The 13,399-nt window shown below is 38.7% G+C and overlaps 1 long non-coding RNA gene across 2 annotated transcripts in view; it reads right to left on the bottom strand.

Moving 5' to 3' along the window:
• Positions 1-9,236: 9,236 nt before the first annotated feature.
• LOC141385789 (uncharacterized) overlaps positions 9,237-13,399 on the bottom strand; it is a 267,880-nt gene continuing 263,717 nt past the window's right edge. Inside the window, exon 3 of one of the 2 annotated variants that reach the window (XR_012406780.1) lies at positions 9,237-10,893. This is a non-coding gene — a long non-coding RNA (uncharacterized lncRNA). Of the gene's footprint in view, positions 10,894-12,311; positions 13,271-13,399 lie in introns of those variants that run through there. The other variant, XR_012406782.1, reaches the window with a different exon arrangement.

The raw sequence follows: 13,399 nt of genomic DNA on the forward strand, positions 1-13,399 counted from the left end.
CCAATAAAGGAGGAACATAAAACGCAGTCCTTGTAAAGTCAATTTTCATAAACTACATCAAAGTGAGGTGAGAGTGACAAACACGGGCCGCTTGTGTGTGAGGAATGAGGGTCGAAGGGCTCACGCTGTGGAACGTGTGGACGTTAAACAGAGATTAACCGTCGCACGCTCTTTTAAAAGGCGAAGCTGACTGATTTGGTGTAAAAACACACACACACACACACACTAAATCTGCATTGCTAATGCACTGTGCACTTATGTAAGATGAGGCGGTGTTCGCGCGCTCTCTTATCCCCTGTGTCTCTCAGTGTGAAATCTGAGCAGGTACGCATTATAATGAGCGCCTTCTGTTTACTCACCTGTCAGAGGAGGCATTGCCACAGGGCCATTTGATCTTGTGGAGTTTCTAAGTTTGATTTTTATCCCTATCTATTTCGTTAATTTCACACCCCCCCTCCCTCTGTCACAGCTTGTTTTTCAGATTGCGAGTGATGTTTTCAGTAACTTCAATGTTAAGGGGAGAGTTTGCCAAAAAATGAGTATTCTGTCATCTTTAAGTCACACTCACGTCATTCAAAAGCTGTGTGATGCTCTTATTTCTTTTTTAAACCGAACACCAAAAAGGACATGATGATTGAGGGAAATTTCACACCAGGATATTTCTTTCTTCAAAATATTGTTTCACATTTCTAGTCAACTGCAACCAACGAAGACAATTATGAAAATAAATAAATGAGAAAATAGAGATGGGAGGAATTTGTTTTCTTGCTAAATAGGTTCCCTGTAAAATATGCTGGGTTCCACACAAGTCCTTCTTGTTGTTGCATCAGTCTCATTCTGAAGACGTATGTTTCTGGAGATTGTGAATTATGTAGCCAGACGTACATATGGCTGCATTTCGTCTTTAAATCGAACGCTACGGGTGGTATGACACCAATTCTTTTCTTGCTTACCAGCTGACCGCTCACATGGAGAGCTTTTTGGCTGTTACCAATTTGTCGAGAGGGGTCTGGATGCAGACCTGGTGCAGTGCAATCTGAGCTGCATCCAATGCTTTTTAATGCGCTCACCTAACCCCACCCCTAACCCTACCCCACACCGTGACATCACTTGCTTCATTTGAGTGCATTGTGTTTGACATTGCATCGCTGAGAGATGCAATCTCAGCTTGCATCATAAAGGCTGCATCTAGATACTGTTGAATTTGTCTAGTGGCTCGACATGTACGTTGGCGGACTTGAGACGCAGAGAGGAGTTGACCTCCATGACAGGATTTGAGTTTGGCAATGAACAGTTTCAGTAAGCGAGTAAAACAAAAGCTAAAACATTAAACAAACAGGTAAATAACAGGGTGAGAATGTAGCAAAATCTGAAAACAAAGTTAAAAACAGGGGCTTTTCTTTTTCTCGATTGCTTTTTAAAACTGTATGTTGGGTTTAGAGTAGGGAGAGTGCAGGTCTATCAGTGCTTTTTAAAATACTATTGGTTGGGTTTAGGGAGGGGGAAGGTTGGGGGATCGGTCAGTTGGTCAGTCCGTCAGTAAGTCGACAGTGGCCTCTGGTGGATTCATTTGAGAACAGCAGGCACGAATGCCACTTGCGAGAGAAATTTGAGATCTGAAAAAACGTACACTCTGGTGGATTAACAAAAAACAAAAACTGCAAAAAAAACTGCAAAAAAAAAAAAATCAAAAAACGCTCCTCCTGGGACGTATTTTGCTCTCTCCGAAAATGTATATTGGGGTGCATAATCAGATAAGCCTGGGTTGGTTGTCTATATAACTTGTATATAACTATAATAACTTGTGATTAAGTTATTGTTTTTACATATTTAAAAAATGTCAAGAATTGTGTTCTTGCGATTTAGCTCATTTTAAACATAATATTTTGAACAAGCAGCAAATATGTTTTCAAGAGAATTTACATGGATTTACAGTAATGGTGGCACAATTAAGAACCTCTAAAAGAACAGTGAAAATATGACAGGAAAAAATAGTTTGTGTTGCCCAAGAAACTTTATTCCTTCCTAAATGTTTTGCACTCTCCAGAGAAAATGTTGCTTTTCTTGCAAAATGTGTGATAGAAAGAAATATTGAAGTGGAAGCAAAAACTACATTTTAGGGCTTTTGTCTGGAGAAAAAAAAATGCATGCATGCATGAATAAATAAATATATTGTTTTTTTTTTCCCCATCACCAGTTCCCTTTAGGGGCTTCTACTATCAAGGTCCTGACTCTTGTGGACATAAAATATTTCATGGCACTTCTCATATAAAGTAGGGGGTGTTACCCCATTTATCCTGCCCAGATTCCCTCCACTGGCCCTTCCCCATCATGAGTTCCTAATTATCCTCAACCACTGAGTCTGCTTTATCTGTCCCTTCTCTTTACCAATAGCTGTTGGGTGGTGAGCGCACTGGTGCCATGGTTTCCTGTGGCTGCCATCCAACCAAATGATTTTGTGTTTAACAAACATGTAAACACAGTCAAAAAATGTTATTTGATCAATCATCTTATTTAAAATGAGCTGAAACAACACAATTCTCAATTTTTTGGGGGGACAAATGAATTGTTTTATGTTTAATCCACTTACATTTGTAAAACAAATAAGTTAACTTAATTTTTTACAGTGTAGACAGCTTGGCTAAAACTTTGGGTATCTGTTTTGGTTTTCACTATGTTTTTTGTCATTCATTTTGTTTTTCTTTTATGTATATAACTGAGAATGAATTGTCATTTATAATGGATTTACAACACATAAATAGTCCTCAAATTAGATTTTCTCTTTATTTATTAAAAGTAACTATAGAGTAAATACTACTACACTCAAAGCATATTTTGCTGCTTGTTCAAACTACTTATTTAAGACAAGCTTGACCATCATAATTCATAAGATGTTTTGGGACAACTTAATGTTTTATGTCAAATTAGTTTTATGTAAAGATTAAAACACAATAAAGAGACTTCAGTTTAATCCATTTGAATTTGTAAAAACAATTAAGATAATCTAATTCATTTGTGTTGGAACAAGATGAAATTATGTGAAATCTCGAATTATTACAGTGAGTTCAATTTCTTCATGTTGTGAAAACACAAATTAATTAAGTTAGCGTAATTGTTTTAACAAATTTAAGTGGATTGAACAAAAACCAATTCAGGTGTCCCAAAAAAGCTCATTTCAAATAAATAGTTTGAACAAGCAGCAAAGATATCTTGAGTGTATGCAGGGCCGGCGCATCCATAGAGGCGACCTAGGCGGCCGCCTAGGGCAGCAGAATAGAGAGGGCGGCGTCCCCGAAATGCCCCTCGCCACCCACGCCCTCAGTTATATTCGTGTCTAGGGCGGCAGAATAGAGGAATAAAGAGGGCGGCTTCCGCGACACTACCCTCACCAACCGCGCCCTCAGTTATATCCATGTCTAGTGCGGCAGAATAGAGAGCGGCGTCCCCGACACTACCCTCACCACCCGTGCCCTCAGTTATATCCACGTCTAGGGCGGCAGAACAGGGAGAGCGGTGTCTGCGACAGTACCCTCACCACCCGCGCCCTCAGTTATATCCACGTCTAGTGCGGCAGAATAGACAGAGCGGCGCCCCCGACACTACCTTCACCACCCATGCCCTCAGTTATATCCGCCTCTACGGCGGCAGAATAGAGAGAGCGGCGTCCACGACATTACCCTCACCACCCGCGCCCTCAGTTATATCCACGTCTAGTGCAGCAGAATAGACAGAGCGGCGCCCCTGAAACTACCCTCACCACCCGCGCCCTCAGTTATATCCGCCTCTAGGGCGGCAGAATAGAGAGGGCGGCGCCCCCCTCCCCCACCCGTTTATGGTTGAGGGCGGCATGGCCGTCCTTTGCCTAGAACGGCACTGTCAGGGTTCTGCCACTCTGGTCTTTGTAAATTCTTGTTTTGGTGGCAGAGCTCTGACACTACCCATGTCCGGTCCTGTTTCTGTCTCTGTGTGCGCGCGCGCCGTCGTGGGTGTACGCAGAGTGTGCGCGCTTCTGCTTGACGCGGCCGCGCGCGCGCTCTGCGTCCCTCAGACGCGTGCGCTCTTGTACTCGTGTTTGTGTTTTCGTCTGTCAGCAGCATGGTGTTTCATTCCCAGCGTCTCAGTCTTGTTGGTTTCGGTTTTGGTCGGCGCTGGGATGAAGCATGCATGCTGCATATGTGAGCGCATGGTGAGTGTTTTCATTCATCGTGTGCTCGTGTCTTGCGTCTTTTGTCAAAGCACATGGCTCGGTGTTTACATTGGTCACGTGCTTTTGTCGTGTGCTTCAGTGTTGTGTTATGTGAGCGCATGGCTTGTATTGTCTCTCTGTGTCATGCGCTCTCCCGTCTATTGTCTAGTCCCACCCTCCTTGTTAACCCATATTTAGTTAATTGTGTTCACCTGTGTTTCAATTTACTTTTTTGCTTTATAATCCCCCTCATGTTTTCAGTCCTTTGTCAGTTCGTCGTTGCTAGTTTCCTGTCTTGTTGTGTCCAGCCCTGTCTTGTCCTGCCAGTCCTGCCAGCCCTGTCAAGTTTGTTTTTGCCTTTGTATTCATGTTTTCCCCTTCGGGGTAGTTTTGTTTTGCCTTTTATTTTTATTTTATTATTAATAAATACCCATTGTTTCTTTGCACTTGAGTCCTCGCTCCTTTTCCCCACCACAACCGTGACAGGCACTTCAGCTTGCTCTGGCCCTGAGTGTATGCCTAAAAACGATAGTTTATTGCTCATTTACTTACTTACTCCCGGGGTCGTTCTATATCGAAGTATATATTCAGCCACACCATGTTGATGTTTCGTACATGGAATTTTTACGAGGTGTGTCATACACTACACTAAGGTAGCTAACCCAATTTACCTATAGCGCATGTCTTTGGACTTGTGGGGAAAACCGGAGCACCTGAAGGAAACCCATGTCAACACGGGGAGAACATGCAAACTCCACACAAAAATGCCAACTGATTCAGCCGGGACTCAAACCTGCAACCTTCTTGCTGTGAGTTGACAGCGGTACCCACTGTGACACGCTCATTTACTTATTCATGCTAAATGATGTCAAGAACCACCAACTACTCTTAAATAACTGGTTTGTAAATGATACAATACTTAATTTAGTTATTAAACATTAATCATTAACAATAGGGAAATACAATCACTAGCACATTATATATGTGCTTATTAGTTAACAATACAGGATTAGTAGCTGTATTTATAAAACGCATACTAATGTATATTAATGTAGAGTAAATGCTTAACAACTGAACTAATTATTTGCTAATGCTTAAATATTTCACACTTTGTAACAGTAAGACACAGCTTGTACTTTCTTCGAGTTTTTAACATGTACAGAAATATTAGTGTTTCTCATTTAGAGCTAGACACCAAAATGGATTTTAACGCTGGCTGAAAAGTGTTTTCAAAACAACATTTGGGCCATTTGTTTTTTGTAAACCAAAGAAATAAATGGAATTAAATTACCTTTTAAAATGCAGGTAATTCCCTTGTAAATGTTCTCTCGAATGATGGAGCACAAACAATTTGGACAACAACAAAACTACAAAATCACTGCCTGTAAATCCAGAAACCACCACATGTAAACCCAAGAAACACCTTAGTCTAGAAAAGTGAAGGAACTCAAGTGGAAAAGCCTGACTGCAGTGCTGTACAGACATGTCTGCAGGACTTGCCCCTCCACTCTCTCTTCCTAATATGCTGCTTCAGCTGAATCTAGGAAGGATTTGGAATCTCTGACATTTCATGTGCGGTTTTTCTAATGGTTTAGCACAGCCGCTGTGATTGTAAGTCCTTAAGCTCTTAAAGGGAATGCCAGTCTTACATTATACAATCTACAGGACATGACTTTCTGGGTTTGATGGATTTTACTGACAAGTTGCTTCGCTTACCGACAGCAGTTTAATGAGTTCTAATGTGTTGAAGGCACTTACAACTGAAAGCTAGGCATTACAAAGAAAATAGATTTGTGATTTGCTATACAGAAATCAAAGATAAAACAACAATGGAAGCAAAACAAAGCTTTTTTCCCCCTTTTTTCTGTACATTACATCATTTTATACACTTAAGACTTTTGCTGCTTGTTTATTTTTCTTGTTTTAAATAAGTTAAAACGACACAATTCATAAGTTTTGTTTGGGGTTTGGGGCCTGGTGAAAGCGGTAGTTCTTTTTTTTCCCAAAAAAGTGGACCTTTCTGCAGTTTTATGCCTTATTTTCTATTTAACTGAGATTTAAATATAGCTGAGATTTAAACTGCATTTTAGTGACATTTTAAGCAGTACTTTTTTTTTTTGCTGGATAAGCTAGTCAGATGTCATCATAACCACACTTTTTGATGTACTAAAATATTTTTTAAAAACTTGCAAAAAAAAAAAAAAAAAAAAAAAAAACTGTAGCCTACTGTCATTTATTAGATAAAAAAAACAAACTAGCCAGCACATTCAACTGTGCTCAGTCACAATTTGGCCTGTTCAATAAAAAAATTATAATACGTAATTATAATAATACTACATTTGTTTTCTTGTGAATAATGCCTCTTGTTTATATTTTCTAAGCATTGTTTGCAGAAAACACTCCAAGGCGTACAGTATAAGTTGCTGTGACATAAAATAATATACCAAAAATCACTGTCAGGCATATTTAGAACAAACCATTTGATGATATATACAGTACTAAATATATTTTTAATAATTTGTATTTAACACAGGCTCATTCTGTAAACATACCCTATACATTTCTGGAGATTGCAAATTACGTTCTAAATGTAAACGGAACCATTTTTAAAATATAGATAGACAGATATCTGATCATAGAAAATGCATGAAGTGACCAACCCAATAATGCCATGTAGTGTAAACCAGAGGTATTTAGTTGTTTTTAATACAGTGGTTATTAAGGCTTTATCTTGAGCTGATGAGTTTCTATTTTAGTACATCTCGTGTTTGCACATTTTCACGTGCAACACTTTTCCCACACGTTTCCATTTGATGAAGCATTTGTTTCAGGGTTGCATTGATGCCTTGCTTTATTAACAATACATTAAATATAGACCGCTAAAGCAGCACTCAGTTGACCTCATTTTAAAGGGCATGCATTCTCCAAGAAAGTCCCACAGGGATCAGAAGCAGTGCTGCTGGTGAATCGTTGTTTATTCTACGCATGAGTTTATAGGTGCTTGCATATTCATAAACAGGCTTTGACAATGATGTTTCATTTCTAAAATAGCTAATAATGTGTCCTTGAAATTTTTAATTCTTCATGTTGAGTTTTGGAATTTAAACCACTTTTAAAGCACATCAGTGTCTGTGCATTAGGAAACAAAATACAGCATCAAACCATTTGTCAGCTTTCTTTAATAAAAAATAATTATAAAATAGTGCTGTATATGCACAGAGAGGATTTTAAATGCAAGTAAGGTGGCTAATAAAGCTAAAGTGAAAATGAAATGTCAAAATATGGGAGAATTTTTGTTCCACCTTCGTTTAGCATTACAAGTACACTGAAAAAATTCAACGCTATCTCACGACAATTTGTAACTGTTTTATTTAGTGGCTAATTTGTATGAATTAGTATGGTCTGATTCGTACAAATTAGTATGATTTGCTTAATGACCAATGGGGATCAGGGGTGGAGTTTGGTGCCATGCCTCCTTTTTAAATTGAACGTACTGTATTTGTCACTGTATTTTTTACGTATGGTGGTTTGCCATCTCCATGGAGGAAAGTCCTTACCCTACGTGGAGGGGTTCAAGTATCTTTGGGTTTTGTTCACAAGTGAGGGAAAGATGGAACGAGAGATTGACAGGCGTATTGGTGCAGCGGCAGCAGTAATGCGGTTGATGTACTGGTCCGTTGTGGTAAAGAAGGAGCTGAGCCGAAAGGTAAAGCTCTCGATTTACCAGTCAATCTATATTGTTACTCTCACTTATGGTCATGAGCTTTGGGTAATGATCAAAAGGACAAGATCTCGGATACAAGCGGCCGAAATTTGTTTCCTTCGCAGGGTGGCAGGGCGAACCCTTATAGATAGGGTGAGGAGCTCTGTCACTTGGAAAGAGCTCAGAGTAGAGCCGCTGCTCCTCCACATCGAGAGTCACCACAAGTCAAATGAGGTGACTCGGGCATCTGTTTCGGATGCCTCCTGGACGCCGACCTAGGGAGGTGTTCTAGGCATGTCTCACTGGGAGGAGACCTCAGGGAAGACCCAGGACACGTTGGAGGGACTATGTCACTCAGCTGGCCTGGCAACGCCTTGGGATCCCCCTGGAGGAGCTGGAGGAAGAGTCTGGGAAGAGGGAAGTCTGGAGATCTCTCCTAAGCCTGCTGTCCCTGCGACCCGGCCCCGGATAAGCAGACAAAAATGAGATGATGAGATTTGTCATTAAACTGACAAAACTTAAAATAGTTAAATTTCTTCCGGGTGAGATCAGGCTGAAATATTATGTTTGCGGTTTGTTCAAACTACTTATCTAAAATAAGCCTAAACAACACAATTAATGTTTTTTTTTTCCAGACCACTTAACTGTTTTATGTTCAGTCCACCTAAATTTGTAAAAACTAATAAGCTAACTTAATTCTTCCATCGTGTCTAAACAAAAATCTTTTGTGTGGAACCCAGCATATTTACAGTGTATTTATGTAAATATAAAAGAGCAGACTTACAGTAATCTGACCTGTACTTAATTGTAGCCTGTTATAAAAACATTAAGTGATAATGCAGTCTTTTATTTCATGTTTGTTTTAACTTCTTAAAGTTTATCTGACAAACTAATAAAACCTATTCGTTTTCAGGATAGTGGCAAAGTATGGAGATTTAAAATACAAACAACCCAAGCTCATTCTGAAAACCTACCGCTGTATACATTTATGGAGAGCACCAAATACGTTTCAGGAGGTACTTTTTCAGTTTTTGTTTTTGCAAATCCACCAGCGGCTGCTGTGTATGCTACTTGAAATCTCAAATTTCTCCCCCGAGTTCCATTCGTGCCTGCTGGTCTCACACAAATCCACCAGAGGCCGCTGTCGACTGACTGTTGACTGACTGAACGACTGACCCACCCTACTCCTTTCCTAAACCCAACCAATAGCGTTTTCAAAGCACCGACTGACCAGCCCACCCACTTCCCTAAACCCAACTGACAGCTTTTAAAAGCCATCCAATTTGTACCAAGTCAGATTTGACCACATTCTCACCCTGTTATTTACTTGTTTATTTTATTTTTTTTGGCTTTTGTTTTTGTCTTATCCACTTTCTGGAACCATTCTTGACTGGACTCGAACACTGCCACCGTGGTCAACTTCTCTCTGCGTCTCAAGTCTGCCAACAAACATAGAGAGCTACTGGACAAACTGGTAACCGCGGAAAAGCAATACACATGGAGGTAAGCGGTCAGCTGGTAAGCAAGAAAAGGAACAGCGTCATACCACCCCATATTGTTCGTTTTAAAGACGAAATGCAGCCATACATACTTCTGGCTACAACGTCCATGGTTAATGCTGCTATTAGATAATAATTTAACATTGTAATTTCATAATTCAATGATTAATGATCAGATAAAATGAAATAAACATTACAACCTGCCATAAGCGGTGTTGTGTTATTATATATGACTATGTCATAGAGCCTAACATAAATTAAAATATGGTGGTTTGCCATCTCCATGTTGGAGGAAAGTCCTTTCTCCAGGTGGAGGAGTTCAAGTATCTTGGGGTTTGGTTCACGAGTGAGGAAAGAATGAATGGTGGAATTGACCGGCGGATTACAACCTGTTGTGTTATTATACGTGACTATGTCATATAGCCTCTAACATAAATTTAAATATGGTTTCAACAACTAGATGCATTTAGATCTGTCCAGTTCCATCTCGAATGCATTCCAAACCACCTTCTGTAATGATTTGTGTGATCTGATTTATATTTGTATGTTGCATTTCAGAGGGCTTTTACATTTATCCTTTTCACAATCAGATTACGAAACAAATATGCATGAAGTGACCAGGTATAAACAGCCCTTTTTTAAATAAATAAGTAGTCAAGCACCTTTAGAACAGCCAATGTCCACTGTGGCATATTTTTTCTGGTGTACTGTGGAAGGCTCTTGGTCAAATATATGTCATTTCTCATCACGGCTGACACAGAACAGGAACTCATCTAGTTCATTTACTGTCACTTCCTTTGAGGTGCTACCTTTTGTGGGAAAAAAATGTGAAATATATGCTGGAATATGGTCCATCATTTTCAAAGATCTCTCCATTTTACACTCCAGTTCCTTCTGTAGAACTCATTAATATTGTAATAGGGTGGTGAGTTCAGTTAATACCCTAAACCGGCTCGTTAGAGTTACTTCATTATAATGATATGAATTTAAATTAATGATCTCAGCTCTGCATTATCTGTAAAGCTTGTCAGAAGTCTGTGTTCCAGATGAGCAGGATATCAGACAAAGTGTTAATCATTTGCAAAAGCTCATCACCGTGAAAACGAGGTGCTGCGAGTATGACGTTAGCTCCGCGTTGTGACAGATTTAAAACAAAACGTTGCTCATGTAATGCGAGATGCTTTCATTATTAATACTCTGTTCATTGTTTTTAATCTAACAGCAAACACGCGTGTAAATTTAATTAGAACAGAGCATCCTAGGAATTAATTATTGTGAGTATCAGTGTTTTTCTTTGTCGTGTCGTGAATGCACAGAGGGTGACTTTTCCTTACCGCAGGCATCCGGTGGTGACTTTGATGTCTAAATACTTCGACCCCTCCCCAGATGACACACATAAGGCAGGGGATGTGTTGTGATGAGTGTTGTGTTCTCTGGAGACGAGGAAATCCAGAAGAAACCCCTATTTCAACTCATCCTCAGGGATTGAGGGATGGTGGAGAAAACTGTCAACCAAAAGATAAATAAATATGCATATAAAACAAATGCAACATACAATATATACATAAAAATGCATATATTTTATACATTTGACAGACTAAAATGCACTGTACTAGCCAGACACCCAAAATATTGAAAAAATATTTGAAGGATTGCATACTGTAGATCAGGGGTCACCAATCTCGGTCCTGGAGGGCCGGTGTCCCTGCAGGGTTTAGCTCCAACTTGCCTCAACACACCTGCCTGGATGATTCAAGTATACCTAGTAAGACTTTGATTAGCTTGTTCAGGAGTGCTTGATTAGGGTTGGAGCTAAAATCTGCAGGACACCGGCCCTCCAGGAACAAGTCTGGTGACCACTGCTGTAGATGGTACATTACCCACACTCTAAAAAACATTATTTATTTAACCAAATGGTTGAGTTAAACATATTTAGTTACATTGTTGGGTTATTTGTAACCTTTATTAGGTTATTTAATAATAGCTCAAACAGTTAGGTTAAATATCTGGTGCTTTGTTGAGTTATTTTTAACCTTTATTTGGTTATTTATTTTATAACTCAACCAGTTGGGTTAAAATTTCGAATTTCAACAGTCAACAGATTTAACTGACACAGAACAGCTGTATTAATATGCGTACGTAATGTTGTTTTCGCGTTGTAAAGTTTATTTAAGCTAACGTAATAATGTTTTTTTTTTTTTTAATCAAATTTCCTCTCGTGTCATGTTTTTTTTTTGTTATGCCATGTGATGGCTTACCATGTGTTTCTATACATTAAACACAACGTTCAACATTTCATCTATGGAGTTTCTTTGGTAATATACAGCACACAGAAAAGCCTATGAGTGTAACAAGGTTAAGGTACAAAAATGTTATATTTTAAATATCACATCAAATTTCTGTAGCTTGAACTTGCTCCATCCATTTGCTGTTCTACAAAGTTTCACTGGTGTTATTAGATGGTTAACAAACTATGAACAACTGATCTGTAAAGTGTGAGTTAATATATTAGTTAAGTCTTAGTTATTAGCTTATGTGTGTTATTGGGACGTTATTCTTAAGTTGCAACTATTCCTCATTTACCAACAGTTAATAAATGAAGAATAATTGCAACTAGAATAACGTCCCAATACTTTATAAACTATTAACTGATACTTAACAAGTCTTTAGTACTAACAGCTTGTTCACGATCAATTACTTATTTATTCAGTATAGCTATAAATCATTCAAATGCAGTTAACAAGTCATTTATAACTTGTTAACTAACAGTCTGTAAATTATCTGTTGGCTATCTATAAGGCACAGTTATAAATAATTTAAAAACTATTAACTTTTATTTAACAAGTCATTTATAAGTCATTAACTAACAGTTTATTAATGATCTATTAACTAGTTATAATAGATAGCTGTTCTAAAGTGTTACCACTTTCTCTACATTGTTTGGCAAGTACTTTTACCTGAGCATAATTTTTCTCTACTCTTTCCACCACTTATGACATTAACACTATCAACAACTTTTATTTCTGTTCTCACAAATTATGGCTAGAAAAACATTATTGATAATAATTGCATGGCTCTTTGGAATACATTACATTTACATTTATTCATTTAGTTGAAGCTTTTATCCAAAGTGACTTACAAATGAGGGGCTAAACAAGTGACTCAGCATAAGTAGCATATGATCAAAAAAGTTCTAGCAATACAAAGTTTCAGCCATTGTTAGCTTAAATAGAGCAGTTTTTTGGATGCAGCTAAGTGCTCATGAAAGACAGGTATCTCTTGGAAATTGTTAAGAGGGCATGTGCAGTGAATGAGACTGTTCTACAGAGTGATTCTGTGCTTTTCTGAGATGACACTACAAGGCAAAGCTCATTTACTGACTGCAATATTTTGAAGGGGATGTAGACTTGAAAGAGCTTGTGGCGATTCTGTTTCTAAAAATGCAACTGGTAGCCAGTGTAGAAAGGAAAAAAGAAATGTGACCTGTCTTAGGTTCATGAACGACCATGTTGCAGCATGTTGAATCTTTTGTAGAGGTCTGACTGTACTTGATGAAAACAGCATATACTCCAGCATAGAAATTACAGAAATTGTGCAGCCTCCACCATTACGAAGGGCCTGATCTTTCTTATCTCAGTGAATGATTATTCTGTCTTTGTATTGTCATCTTGGAGGTCAGATGATCATTACAGATCACTTCAAGTTGCTGTACTTGCAGTAATAGCTGATGATCCAATCTGAATTTATGTTGAACTGCCTGATTGGCAGAGAAAAAATAAGCTCTGTCTTTGCCAAGTTGAGCAGCAGATGATTATCTTTCATCCATGCTGAGATGTCCTGCAGGCAGCAGTCTGAGATCTGTGTTGCTACAACTGGATCATCCTGATGAAATGAGAAATAAAGCACTGTGTCATCAGCATAACAATAACAAGAGAAACCTTGTTTCTGAATGATGTCCCAGTGATGTGGTGTAAACAAAGAACACTTGTGGACCAAGAACTGAACCCTGGG

This window comes from Danio rerio, chromosome 5 (assembly GCF_049306965.1).
Source record: "Danio rerio strain Tuebingen ecotype United States chromosome 5, GRCz12tu, whole genome shotgun sequence".
NCBI lineage: Eukaryota > Metazoa > Chordata > Actinopteri > Cypriniformes > Danionidae > Danio > Danio rerio.